The 15,357-nt window shown below is 44.9% G+C and overlaps 1 protein-coding gene across 1 annotated transcript in view; it reads left to right on the top strand.

Moving 5' to 3' along the window:
* TRIP11 (thyroid hormone receptor interactor 11) overlaps positions 1–15,357 on the top strand; it is a 1,018,241-nt gene that overhangs the window by 994,837 nt on the left and 8,047 nt on the right. The gene's annotated exons all lie outside the window — the stretch shown is intronic.

Raw genomic sequence — 15,357 nt, 5'->3', positions numbered from 1 at the left:
CCTCTCCACCACTCTACAGGAGATTACCTTCACACAAGCCATTAGCACCCTCACTCATGCCAAAGGCTGGTCCCTCGACAGGATCCTTCCCCTCAACATCCACACTCAAGTCTCCTCCATCGACCCTGTACCCTGGAAGGACCATTTTGTAATTCTTGTCACACTATAACCCCTTCTCCCATTATTGCGTGACACGTCAAAAAACTAACCAAAGAAATACTGGCGATGACCCTCCAGCCCACCCTTGATTTATGTCCTGACAATAGCAACCCCGCAGCCATTCTCATGGCTTACTATTCCTCACTCCTCTATGCCCTGGATCTTCACGCCACCCCCCCCCCACCCCCTCAGAAAACTACCTGTAAAAATGACTACCATCACAACTCGTTCACCAAGGAGCTAACACCCCTCCGTAAAACAAAACGATCCAAAGAACACATCTGGAGAAAAACAACCTCCCCATCAACAAACTAGCTTTCAACACCAGCGCTACCGCCTATAAATCAGTGATCATTAGCTCAAAAGTTAGCATTTACAACACCCGTATAACTGAGGCCAGCTCCAACACCAGAGAGAGCTTCAAAATCATCAAAGAGCTCGAAACCCCAGAACCACCGATCAGAAACATTATCAAAAGACAAAACCTGGTGCAGCCTGGTGCAATCCTCCCTAGCAAACAAAATCCTCAAGCTCAGAAACAAAACTATACTCAAGAAATCTCAGCTCACCTGCCACAATTCTGACCTCCCTGTATCAACCACACCAAGCTCCCCACCTTCCATTTCTCTCTGATCTCAAAAGCAGGTGCGCTCTACACCATCCAGTGCCTCAAAGCATCTACTTGCATAGGCGACATCTGCCCTGCCCACATCATCAAGCTCTGTGCTGAACCCCTCGTCCCGGCTGTTGCCAAATTCATAAATGCCTCCTTCAGCTCCAGCACTGTTCCCAGCTCCATCAGAGAAGCCTGGGTCACACCATTGCTGGAAGAACCCTCCCTCAACCCCACCATGCCTACCAACTACCGCCCCATCACAACAGTTCACTTCCTCTTGAGAATACTCAACTGCATTGACTATCTACAACTCCAAACCCACCTAAAAAAAACAACCTACTTGGCATGCGCCAGTTGGGATTCAGAACTAGACCTAGTACTGAATCTGCCCTCCTGGATCTGAAGATTCAACTCGGTCAAATCCAAGACCACAGCGACCTTGCTATGCTCGTGCTATTAGACCTCTCAGCGGTCTTCAATCTTGTCGCCCATGATATCCTCTGCCACCGCCTCATTACCACCTTCAATCTCTCACTTGAAGCAGCTACATGGGTTAAATCCTTCCTGAGTGAGAGATCCTCCGGGGTCTTCTTCAGAGCCGAAGCCACTGACTCCATTCCAGTCTCTTACATGGTCCCACAAGGGTCCTGCCTCTCCCCCACACTGTACAATATGTCCCCCAAGCCTCTCTTTGATCACCTGGACAACTTGAACATATCCTACACCAACTTTGTCGACGACACGTAGATCCTCCTTAAACACAGTTTCCCACAAGCTTGACACTGCTAACATCAACCGCATCTACAGCATCATTCAAGTTTGGATGGCTAACCACCATCTCTGCCTGAATGATGAAAAAACAGAACTGCTCATTGTTGGCTCTCCGCACCGCCTCAAACACTTTGACCCCGCCTTTGCCTCCTTTCCCATTGATGGCAATAGCATCCCGCTTTCGTCGCATGTCAAGACCCTAGGGGTCTACCTTGATGCTGAACTCAACATGCACAAACACATGAAAGTGGTTGCTTCATCTGCGGCATGTTCAACCAAACTCATGAACCTCTCAAGGAATTTCCTCACCCCTAACAACTGCCTTACCCTAGCCAGAGCCATCATCGGCAACAAAATAGACTATTGCAATGCCATTCTCGCAGGGACCTCCACCAAAAACCTAAACAAACTTCAATTGACCCAAAACAACACCCTTAGAATATTGTGGGGCCTCAAATGATCAGACCACATCTCCCTAATAAGACGCGAAGCACACTGGCTTCCTATCGGAGCACGCATTGAATTTAAAATCCTGTCCATCACTCATCAATGCCTCCACAACACCGCCCCCCACTACCTTACCAGCCACGTCACCAAAAGGTCCACTCCACGTAACCTGCGCTCCTCCAACTCCACCTCTCTAACCGCCCCTAAATTCTCCAGAAAAACAGCACCTGCACTGTGGAACAACCCCGCCCCCCCTTCTATTACAGATGAACTCTCCTGCCTGACCTTCTGCAAACATATCAAAACGGCTCTTGTCAACTAATTTGCATGATTCCTTCTATCAGCAGTTAAAACCATGTACCTGTCTATTGTACTCTGCCTATGTAATTGTAGCGCTGTGATGCCTCCGGGTCTTGGGTACTAACAACAAATAAAATAAATAAACAATTCTAAACAAATTAGCGTAGGCTCATGATCATATATGTATATTATATGTACTGAATGTTTTTTCATATTTATCTATGACATTATGCTGATATAAAAATATTAAAGAAGATATGATATGGCATTTATAACCATCTAACAGTTCTGAGGATCACCAGACTGGACTCGGGATGAAGAACATCTTCTTTCACGCCCATGACAACGGAGGACCCCAAGACGCCATAGGTGTCTGCCACTGTGATGACACTGGATTGTAAATTCCAGCAAAACTCTTCATGATAGAGAGCAGTGATGTCTAGGGCCAAAGAGTAGGATGCAGTGGCAGTTTTACAGCACCAGGCTGTGAAAGATCCAGGCAGCAGTAGAATTCCCTCTTGGCATAGTGGGTGCCAACTAGAGGCAAATGACTCTTCAGTGCTCCAACATCAGTGTTAACTGGTTAGACCCACCCCTTCAAGGAAGGAATGCACGCAGGGAGGTTTCCTCTGTTGATAGAAGAGCAAAGCTGTGCCTGGCGGTATATGACTTGAGCAGTGGGGAGAGGGAAATAGTCTTCCAGAGTCTGATCTTTGGTGCCAGTGGTCGACTGAAGAATAGCTACAGAGCTTTTTCAGACCTGCAACATTTAAACTCTGGGCAGCTGTCCAATCATTGTCAGCCATTCTCTGTATAACCCAGCCTGAAGTAGTTCTGTGCGCACAAAATGTCTACTAGCCTGCATAGAAAATTCCATATCCTTTCCCTTCCCAAGAGTAAGAAGCCCAAAAGGACAGTGAAACAGAAACACAGGATGTAAACAACATAGACAGCCATGTTGAGCACTGAAGTGCACACAATGCTTCCATTTGGTTAAAAGAAGTGCACTCAATAAGTTAAAAATAAAGGGACCACTTATACCTTCCTATGTGGTCATCAATTACTATTGAGAAAAAAGATAGTCCAAAAAGAATGGAAAAACTTATTTACCTGCACTAGTTTACTTAAGGGAGGTAGTAGTGCAACAATATACTGAAATGGAGAACAGGGCCCCCCTGCACTGGTAGCCCGAAGGACTGACCAGGGCCCCAAAAACAAATTGCGTTAAGCCGGGTTTAAAAATATCTTGCTCCCAAAAATCAGATCAGGGATAACAAATAGCAAATATGCTGGGGGAGTTCTGTTGAACCGGGAAAGGGAAGCAGCAAAAAGAAAATGTTTCCCCACAACACTTTCATTGCTGCTTTTTTATCCTTTGACATGTCTTGATAAGTTTAACTGTTTTCTGAAGAGATGAACCACATTTCATCTTTGATGGAGTAGATTGTGAGGGGTCACAAATGTGAGGCAGACAACTTGAGAAAGGTTTTTCACAAGTAGCCATTTTATTAGATTATCTGGTTTTGCTAAACGACTCACTTTCCCTAACTTAACAAGGGTTTCATTGCCTATGAAACTAAGACTAACGGAAAACACTCTGATAACTAAATATCTGTCCCTCACAGTTATATATGCAACAAAATCATGCAGGTATCATATGGTTGTTCAAACTCAACAATATAATGGTTAGTTTCATACATAAACTTTATAACCATGTTTCTGATGCTTGTGAATCTGCTTAGAATCACACGTGACATATAGTGTACCCAAAATTCCTCACGCATCGCGGCCCCTCAGATAGTTTATATTGCTAAGTTTGTCCCTCCTGACTAATCTTCTCGACGACTGCCTCGTAGGTTTCCTGCCACCAAAGACATCTACAACTGCTGGGCGACTATTCAACTGCTCCACGATTGTCTACGGTGTGGTCTCGGCCATCCAGCCAGGCCCTTAGTGTCGGGAGAGTGGGGATCTGGGTTTATTCATCTCTAAGAATGTATTTCCTTTACCCCTCACTTTCTCTTCTTGGTCTGGCTTCCGCTAACCTCTGCTATGGAGAGGACACCCTTTAAATGTTGCCCGTCATGTAACAGCAAGTTTCCTTGGAAGGACACCCATTGCCGTTGCCATCGGTGTCTTTCTTAAGACCACGATGACCACTCATGCAAGGCCTGTAAACTCATTCGACCGAAAACATTGAAAGACAGACTAAACAGTGGGCGGCCTATGCTATGCAGGCTGAAAGCCTTTTCCCCTATGGCGCCATTGCTTCAGACGACGAGGAATCCTTCGGTAGCCATGGCTCTGAATTGAAAGCCATCAACCTCTCAGCGGAGCCTGCAGGCTCCCAAATGCCCGTCCCTGGCCCCAACAGACAGGCCACAGGGTCTGTTATGGGGGGATCACACCCCGGTGACAAGAGCACCCACGCACCATGGGTACAAAAGCACACAACCCCTAAGGCCTCTTTGACGGAATCGTCGAAGAAGCGCACAATGCCAACAGGGTCGCCAAAGGTTTCAACGGCACCTACCGAACCTCGCAGTTTGCGACTGGGCATCCCTCTGCAATGGGCATTCACCCTAAAAACATACTGTCGTCAACACACCGTCCAAGGGTGCACAAGCACCTAAGGCCTCGGTAGAGTCACTGACCACAACTGTGCCTTCAGGCACATCGAGACCTTCGATACAACCACCCAAAAAAATGTGCGAAAGCCTTGCAGCTATTTTGGCAGCCACAGGGCACAAGGGCTCCCCCTCTCGTCGAGAGGAGTATTCCAAAGCCCCCAGCCTCCAGCCGGCCTTATTGGGAAAGTCTCCCCCTCTTGGACAACTTTGTCCACCTCCAAACCCTTCTGCCTCTTCCCTATGGACTTGGGATGGTTTTGAGCAATACATTGACAAAATGGCCCAGTTTATTCACTTTTCGGACAGATACATTACACCAAAAAAACCCAGGGAAGAGGACTCCTGCCCTATCCCTTATAAAATTCAGAAATGTCCCATCTCTGCACAGGAACAACAGGAAGCTATCTTGGATGTCCCAGTGGACCCAACACAGGAGGATACTTATGAAGACCTTAATCCTTTTGCTCAAGACACGGCTGATCAAGACACAGACTGGGATCAGACGGAAGATCCCACTTCTTCTCCTCCACAGAGGGATTCGTCACCTGTTGATGACCAGATGTTTAACGCTATTTTAAAAAGAGCAGCCGTTCATTTCCAAATTGCAACACATGAGGCAGCTCCAGACTCAGACTTTGTGGAGGATATTCTCAGGGAGAAGACTCTGTCTAATCAAGCCATCCCCCTACTAAGCTCTGTAAAAAGGCACCTGGCCCCTTCCTTGCTGTCCCCGTCCCTCATCGGGTTGATAAATTATTCCGCCCGTCACCTTCCGACTCACTCTACTAAGGGGCCATGCTACATTAGACTCCTTGGTGGTCACTACCACTTGGAAGAGGGTGGGGGTTCCACTTTCTTCGTCGTAAACCCCTCCGGACATAGACTGTAAAAAGGTTTATGCCCTGGTTAAACAGTCACTGCCTCTGCGGCCCGCTCCACAAGGATTGCAAATAATACCACTCTCCTGGCAAGTTACAGTGATGTGCAGTGGGGCCTTGTTCAAGATGGTCTTCATCTTCCTCTGTGCTGCTTCTAGAGGATTTTAAAGTTATTTTTATATATATATATAAATAAATCTGAGTACATTTAAAAAAAAAAAGATGATGGTCTTCAAGATGTTCCAGAGCTCACCCGATCACACCTGCTGGCGGTCATGGCTGAAGGCAGACAGCTCACCCATAACATTCCTCTCGCCTTCCAGCTGCATTGCCCTAGCCAGAGCGCTAGTGCTTTCAAAAATCGACTACTGCAATACTCTCTTCCTTGGCACATCAGAATGCAATTTGAACAAACTGCAGGTGCTGCAGAATAATGCCCTCAGAGCAGCTTGAGCATCCCGCGGCACTCTCACATCTCCAGCTTCAGACAAGATGCCCATTGGCTCCCTGTTCGAGACAGAATCTCCTTTAGATCACTCGTCATCGTTCACAAATGCCTTGCCAATGACACCCCTCAGTATCTGGCTGACAAGTTCAACAAAGACACATCTGCCAGACCAACTAGAACGTTGTATTCACACTGTCTATCCATCCCTAAATTCTCATTAAAAAACGCTGGAGGTTCCAGCTTCCCGGTCCTAGCCGCCGAACAATGGAACGCTATACCCGTGAACCTTGGAGCAGATCCATCCTTTTGGACCTTCAGAGCAAAAACTAAGTCCTGGCTTGCCAACAAGAACCCTCCCATTGTCTGACAGACTAACCATTGTCTCACCACTTTATTTTTCCTATGTCTGCCTTTCGACCACCATGTAACCCAGTCACTTGCACTTACTGTTATTATCTTGTATGTCTGTATTCTGTTGTAACCTGCTCTAAGTCTCTGGCGCCCAGTTACCTCAGGGTTTGGCGCGCGGTATAAAGAAACTAAACATATTGATGAACACACTGGACTCTGCTGAGACCACTGGATGCACCCTAGCCCAGGGGACCTTACTTAAAAGACACGCCTGGTTAAAGAACTACAGTTTTAAATCCGAAACTCAGCCTCTCTGATCAACAAACCAGTGGAGGACTCCAACATTTTTGGGAAGGCTGTTGATGACGCCCTGGAGACGGCAAAGAAAGAACACCAAATACTAAAGTCACTTAGCCAGATCACGGCTTAACCCTTACACCAACGTGGAGGCTCTAACTCGCGCTGGTCCATTCCTGGCCCCTCTTTTTCCTGCTCTCCCCAAGGACAATACGGCTCAGGGAATACTCCCTGGTCCTCTGGCCAAGGCTCATCTGGTATCCACCAATACCAACAAAGAGGCCCTCGTAGGGGCAAAGGTAGAGGTAGGCTCCCTGGCATCCCTCCGGGCTCTATCCTATTGCCATGGCTCTTCAACATCTACCTGGCCCCTTTGGCCCACTTGATCTCCACCTACTCTCCTCACTTCCAGTGTTACGCAGACGACACACAACTCTCCTGCTGGCTGCCTTCCCCTACCGCCGCCTCCTCTTCCTGCATTATTCCCGACTGCTATTCAGGCATGGTTCTCTGCCTCAATGCCAGCAAGACTGAGATCCTTCTCATTGGGACGCCTGCGCCCAGTTTCCCCCTCACTCTCAGGCCAGACTACCTGGGTCCTCTACCCTCACCCACTGTGAGGCAAAAAACCCTTGGGATAATCTTTGACTCCTCCCTCTGCTTCTCTCCACCCATCACAGACCTTGCCAAGAAGTCCAACTTTCAGCTCCATCTCTTCAGGTGCATTCTTCTTTTCCTCACCTTCCCCCAGAAACTCAATGTCTCCAGAGCCCCAGTTCTCTCTAAACTTGACTACTGCAACAGCCTCTTCCTCAGCCTTCCTCGCTCCTCCCGCTCCAACTAATCCAGAATAGGACTGCAAGACTTATCCGTGGCCTCAACCCCAGGGGCCACATCTCTCCAGCCCTAAAGTCTCTTCACTGGCTCCCGGTGACTGCAAGGATCAAATTCGAAACCCTCTGCACAATCAACAAGGCTTTCTGGGGCCGGGGACCTCTCTACATCCATCTTTCCATCCCTAAATACCGCCCAACCAGAACACTTTGGTCCTCTGTCTCCAACTCTCTGTAGGTCAAACGTTTCTCCAAGCAGAGAGTTGGTAGTAGATCCCTCTACTTGGCTTGCGCCTCCCTCTGTAACAACCTCCCTCTCCTCATCAGACTTGGGGCTTAAGTTCCGGAAACCTCTCAAGACCTTCCTTTTCTCCTCTGCCTTCCATGATGTTAGTGGACAGGCTTTCTATATAACAACATAAATGCCAGCTCTTTGGGACAGTGGCCTGTAGTCCCTTGCTCTCTCCCTGGTATCCCCCCTTCTTCAACATGCATGTCTTCTACATTGACTGCACGACATTACTGACTTGCGCCATGACAGCAGACACATCCTGCTGTTGATACAAGCGTGGAAAATGGAAAGAACTCCACTGTAACTGCCACAGCTGATTTAAAAATCTTGGACTGCCCACTGCGCCTTAATATAACATAGCTTTCTGCAACGTTTGGGAGACTTACCACCTGTTTCGCCTTTTAACAGCATACATCTTACTACTTCGTATTGACAATTACGGCGACCTCGAGCAAACATTTCCACGTGGCTGCTGGTTGCTTTTTCTCTTCCACCTTGGACAGTCAATACAGATATAGAGCGCTTACTCCCCTACTGAAGACCTATTAACATTTCCTACGCGTCGAAACCGGACGGCACTGGTTAACTACAGAGTCCCTAAAAAAACTTAATTTGGGTACCCTAACTCCTGAACCATGAGACCTTACATGGATTATTATGTGTTTGTTTTGTGTAATTTTCTTTGAGATGATGTTGATTGGATGATTGAGTATATGATTTATACATTTTGAAAATAGAAATGTTGCTTGAGTTTTCTAATTTTTTTTGTGCTAATGGTTTGTTGTGCATTGGATTTAGATTTTTTGAATTAATTGTTTGATTTTTTTCTACTATAAAAAAGAAGCTTTAATAAAAGTTTCTTCGAAAAATAATGACCTAGAACCCTTTTCTGTTTAATTCATTCTTCCTTGTTTCTAGAATGAGGGACACCTGGTTTTCAGTTCCTATCTTCTACATTGACTTTGTCACATTTACTACTTCATCCATTTACTTCTTACCTTTACTTAGTTTGCATTTGGTGGGAATGGATATGGTAAGGTTAGCTGTAAGGTTATGGTTGGGGGCCACAGAGGGGCTAGAGAGAATAATGTGGTTTAGAAAAAAAGGGGGCTCGGGGAGTGCCCCCTTTAATGACAAAGTGAATATATGGCGAAGTGAAAGACAGAAGAAGTAAATGTATGACAAGGTAAATGTGAAAACTGAAGAAGTAAAGACATACATCCCTCTCCATTAAACTCTGCTTTCCTGGTAGGAATGCAAAAGTCCCTGACAGTGTCGGGGTGCTTTTAAGGGCCCTCACACTTCTTCCGTTACATTGTAGATGCTTGCTCGTTCTTTCATAGGTGCACTCAGGATGTTACACTTCTCTGTCTTTTGTACCCAGGGTAAAAAAGACCAGAGCAGGGGGCTCCAGTTTCCCGTACCTCGCTGCCGTACACTGGAACACCCTCCCTAGCTCCCTGCGCTCTGAACCCTCACTGACCGCCTTTCGGAAAACCCTGAAAACGACCCTGTTCATCTAACAATTACATGGCCTAGCCCTCATAATTGTATTGTATGATGTATTATGTGATATATCTGATCACAGGTCACTGCCTTACTGTAACCCAAGGCACAACCTGCTCACATTGTAACTAAGTCTTCCTGCAAGTAACAGTGCCACAATGCCCCTGGGCTGCCTGCGCGCTATATAAATTTAATAAATAAATAAATAAAACTTCAAAAACAATATCACCACCACCTCTCTTGATGCCATGGGTCCTCTATGGTAGGCCATTTGCCAGACACTTGAGATCCTTTGCAGAATTGCTGTGGACCTTAAGGTTATTCGGCTTACCTCTTTGACAGGCTGTCCTGCCAGAGAGAAGATTGGAGGGTGGGAGAGTAGAGAGGAGAAGAAGCTAAAAGAGTTTGTGAAGAAGGAAGGAGGGAAAGAAGGGGGCAGTGTGGGCAGAAAGGAAAGGGATAGAGGGGAGAGCAGAGTAAGAAAGGGGAGGAGAGAGGGAATGAAAAGAAGGAACATCAGGGAAAGGAACAAGAGAGGTGTGAAATCCAAGAGTGAATGCAACTGGGCATTTGGAAAGGCACCAGATCACATTGAAATGCAAATACTGGGGAGCTGTTATGATGTGGGGTGAAATAATCCTAAAATGGCATAACTACAGGCTGGAGTAGGGGGGGGGGGGCATGCCCCTCAGTAAAAGGACTGTGCTGGAGTACGTGCAAAATGAGGCCTGTGCCAAACATGAAGGAGTGAATTTGGGCATCCAGACGTGAAGGTGCCTAAAAGTGGTCATGATTTCCCAGAAGGGAAAGACACGAGAAAATGTTTGCCAAAGGTCCCAAGTGGCTAAAACCATCTTTGCAAAAACGGCGGCATCCAGCATGAAAATGGAAGTGTCAAAATGTGTGCAAGCCTGCGTAACAGACTGGGGGTGTTACTGTAACAAGAATGATTGTTTTTAAAATCTGTTTTTCCCTTCCGTTGTATTAAAGACATGCCCTTCAAAATATGTGTAAGAATGCCAGAAAGGAACTGTGAGTTTGTTCATCACGAGTAATCACGAAAAGACTTCATAAGTCGCAGAATCTGCATGGAAATTTTTAACTGCAACAGAATGAGAGGTGTCACCGCTGGAACTTTCTGCAGTAACATTGCAATGGTTTTTCACATTTACACTTTAAGTATTCACATGCACAGTTAAAGTCTGATAATATGTACATTATGTTGCCTTTCGGTGATCACTGTTTACAGGAAATTATTGTGCAAGGGTTTTACATACAAAAGGGTGCATTTTCTAAGGTTGGTTTGAAAAGTAAGAATGCTTGCAGCAGAGATGGGCCCCAAATATGGCTCCTGGTTTCGTTTCTGCTGTGGGTTTTTCAAATGTGAAACTGAGGCTTCAAAGCCTGTTGCCATGGTAATGTGAGTCTGGTTTCCCTTCAAACCTGGGTGCTCTCCAGCAGTTTGCGGTCCAAACCACGCAGGCCCCAATAAAATTGGCCTGAGTCAGCAACTAGCCCTTTGATTCTCAGCAGAATGTGATCTAATCTCAGCACAGACCCTTTGTGATGTCAGAGCCACACTTGGCAAAGGTGGGGGCTAGTTTAAGGAGGGAGCTGATTTCCCATTGTGTAAAATAGGAGACATACGTTTCATCATGTGATATCCCTACTGTTCGGCCCAAAATATTAATATAATGCAAGCCGCATCTACTGGTCCGAAAACGATTTAGGTGGCACCAACCTATCAAAAGTTATGGTGAAAATATGGTGCCCTTGACATAAATATGACAATCGTAAAAATGTGAGAAAAAGCGGTGCTGGGTGTTCTGCCATCGAATGCCTGAATTTTCAGTAATATGGTTTGGCCTGAAACAAGGGAAAACTTTGGCTTCGCACCAGTAGGTCCCACGGTCATCAAACAAAGTGTAGATGACTGCCTGAAAAATATAGTTTCTAAAAATATGGCCATCAGTGACATAACATGATGAGAAAGTGTAGTTATGATAATGTTAGATTTCTAGGTACAAAAGCCAGATCCAACCCCTTGCCCGTGTCATATGATTGATGGGTATCCTGCCCTGACTGCTCAAATCATGCCTACTTTCTCTGAGCCTACTGGCTGAAAGTGGGGATGGGAACCCTTAACCACAGCCCAATCAGTTGTGCAAGGTGAATGACACAGCAGTGATGTCATTTGGCTTATAAATAGGTTGCTCCTCCTCAGCTGAGGATTTCTCTCTCTGCAAAATCCGAGGTGTGCAGCTGACTGAACATTTTGAGCTATACTTGCAGAAATTGGGCCTAGTCCTGGAGTGAAGCAGGGACCTGGAGTTAGAGTGAGGCCTGGATTGATCCTCTTGATGGTCCTGGCAGTGGAGCCCTGGCGCCATTGATGACTATTGAGTTCTTTTCAAGTATAGATCTGCACAGCCACAGATTAAACAAGATTAAACAAGTCCTATTTAGTTGAGCACTACCCTAGAGTGTCTCCCCAAGGAAAAAGTCTCTATTCTATCTTTTTGTGAAATTAAATAATTGGTCTATTGAAAAGTATTTTATTTGTCTGTGCAATTTGGTAACTCTCCCCTTGACAAATACTGTGTTCTTCTGTGCATTTAAGTCATTTTTCCTATTGGAACAAAATCATCACTTGTGTATCTGTTGATTATAGTTCTTGTTCCCCTGAAAAGTCCTTTGTTTGCATAGTTAAGTAAGTTATTTCCCTAGTATTTTGCATAGTAAATCAACTAATTCCCCCATAGAAATTCACAGAACAAGGTTGTTGCAATTCGAAATCGACAATCTTTTGCCCAGTGTGGTTATTTTATTGTTATAGTAATTAAAGTGTTGCCTCAAAATAATTATTCCCATTATGAACCAAAACCGAATGTGTCCATGCGTTAAATTGTGTTTTTAAAAACAAATCTCCATTGGCATCTGTCATAATATACCCAAAATGTGATCCCACTGTGAGAATCTCTTTTGCCCAAAACATAGCTGTGAGTTGCCCCTGTCCTTTTCACTAAAAACTGTGGTTCCTTTCTGCCTTTCTCATTGCTGAAAGCGTGTGTCATTTTCTAGCGCAGCAGAATTTGGTGGGATTTTCAATTTTGTTTTTCCAAATATTTCTTTTCATCATTTAAACAGTGATCTTCCCCGACTATTCCTTTATCTCTATCATGTTCTGAACTCAGATTTGGCATTGCCTTTCTTTAGTTTTTCATAGCTTTGAGCCTGCCTGTCGTTTCCAGCCCCAGTGAAACTTAGCGTGATTTGCATGTTTGTTTTTCTAAATCTTTCTTTTCACGTTTGGAAAATCGTTTTTTCTACTCAATCCTTCTTACTCTATCATACCCTGATCTCGGATTCAAATTATATTCCCTTTTATTTATTTTTTATTTTCTTTCTCATGTACTGTGTGCCTGTGTAAAAATCGGATTTCCTATGTGTGCTAGCTAGTCTGTTTGGAAGCCCTATTTGTTCTCTAGTGTAAGCAGTCTGAAGGTCCCTGGTGTGCTGTCCCATGGTAGTAGTATTGTATCATTGGGCATTACTTTTCACATTACAAAATTGGTATGGTATTGAAGTATCTTTGAATCTGGTTATGCTCTAGAAGCCTTTGCATTGTGTTGCCACAACTTTAGTGGTTGCTTTCATATTTTGGTTCTGATTGAATATTAAAATAATGAATGAATACATTAATAATTTACAACACACCGGCCTGGTTCCTGGTCTATTGGGAAAAGGGATGCTGATGGAGGTTGGGTGCGAGACGGGGTGGAGGGCTCCTCAAAAAGAATTTGGTACAATAATAAAAAGCTTTTTATTGTGCGCCACCTTCATTTGCAAGGGAAATAGGTCCCTGACTTGCTTGTGCTGCATATATCTCGTGACAATGACCGGTTCCCGCCTAGAAAAACCCTGGATGGCGTACGATAGAAAAGGCTTAAGACCTTCAGGTTATCACCCTATTTAGTATTCTACCTGGCGAGGGACAATGAGCTTGTTACAAGCAAGCTCATTGGCCTTCACTGGATCGTTACCAGCCCAACAAAGCCTTTGTCTGGCTGGTCGCAGCGGCGTCTTGGAAGCCATGGAATGGGGGAAGGGACTAGATGTAGCCCCTTCCCCTGTTCCCTGACGACCATCTGTTTTGTTTACTTTTTTCTTTGTGTCTCAATGGCTGCCATGGAAATGGCGAAGGGACTACGTATAGTCCCTTTTAACCTGTTCCGTGGCGGCCATTGGTTTTTCTTTTTTTGGTTGCGAGACGCCTATGGAGTCTTGCAACTTAAGAAAGACACTATTAGTACCCCGGTCTTGTGGGCTGGGGTACTAATAGCAATAAGCCCCTTGCTTGGATGGCATTACCTGAAGTGGTAATGCCTCCACAGCTCTTGGCTTATTGCTTAATTACAATTAATAGGTGTTACTGATCTCTCGTTACCAACCTGGGATATAGGTTATCCTGACAAGGGAGGTGAGACGCCCATTAAACGAGAGAGGGGTGGCTTTTAGTGTGCCAGTTTATTCACTTACTGTCAAGATTCTGAATCATTTGTGTTCTACAAAATAAAAACCCTTGAACTATCTTTTAAAGTCTGGGTTTACTTAAGGTCATCTTTGACAATTACTGAAATTGTCCTGTTTCAGATTTCCTCAAGCCATTTTCAGGCTTCTTTTACGTGGACAATGATAGTTTCCAGTGCTATTCTTTAGAGTCCAACTCCTACAAGCGAAGGACCTTGGTTTGACTCTTTCACCCTTTCTTTTCAGAATCTCTGCTTCTAGCTTTGTTTTACAAATATATGATGACCTACTGTGAATGTTAATGGTTACTGGAATGGCTTTGTCACTGGTAGTAACTGGCGTATGCAGGAGTATTGTAACACTGAGTGCAGACATTTGACCTCATACCATTACTCTCATGCCATTGTCCGAATACTGACCTAGAAGAGTAGGACGAATGTGGGTCCACTACAAAAAATGATCACATCTTTTTGCCTGGTGTAATAAACAGGTAGTTTGCTGGATTTTTCAAATATATCCATTTTGAAAATTGTCATTTTTCCCCTATCCGGCCAAAAGAGAGCAGGCATCACTATACAAAATTAAGTGATTACTATAACTCAGCAGCTGTGGAATACATGTCATTCTTGCCCTCTGAAATATAAAAGATGGACCATAAGCATAGAATGCATGGTTAGTTGACAGAACCACCCATGTTATGTGAGCACAGCGAGTCACCAGGGGCTGGATTGTTCTGGCTGCTATCCAATGTGCCTGCCAGAGAATGGAACAAGTGGGATCTAGTGTTCGAAATTAAGATTCAGTGAGCAGGAGCTGAAACTGGGTGTTGGCCATCACCCAGTAGGCAGAAGCTACCACTCGGAAACCAGGAGCAAGTACACAACACGGTGAAACTCTAATTTTAACATGAAAGGCACACTTTAATAACTTTTTGCCCATTATGTAGGATCTATTATATTTAAATGTTTCCTAACATATGTTTATTTACATTCTCAAACACTCTAAGTTAAGGCCACATATGCATGTTTGTGAACTACCAGTTGGCCTAGAAGGCAAAAGTAGCTCCTGGACTGTTGGTTTCAAGTTGCCTAAGCTGTCCTAGAGTAGAAGCAGCAGCTAAATAGCTCTCAGCAATTTGGAACTCTGGGGATCCCACAAGTCCACTGCATCCACCAAGGCACAGTAAAATATTTTCGGGTGGATTTTAGCTCCTTGCCTTTAGTTTGCATTTGATATGTTCTGAGTCATGATGAAATGTTTGCAGGACAATTTGGAGAATTTAGAAATCAACCATGTTTT

The sequence above is a fragment of the Ambystoma mexicanum genome, chromosome 14, assembly GCF_040938575.1.
Source record: "Ambystoma mexicanum isolate Mex_15411 chromosome 14, UKY_AmexF1_1, whole genome shotgun sequence".
Taxonomy (NCBI): Eukaryota; Metazoa; Chordata; class Amphibia; order Caudata; family Ambystomatidae; genus Ambystoma; species Ambystoma mexicanum.
The sequence above is the reverse complement of the archived record's forward strand: the minus strand, read 5'-3'. Positions and strand labels throughout refer to the sequence as shown.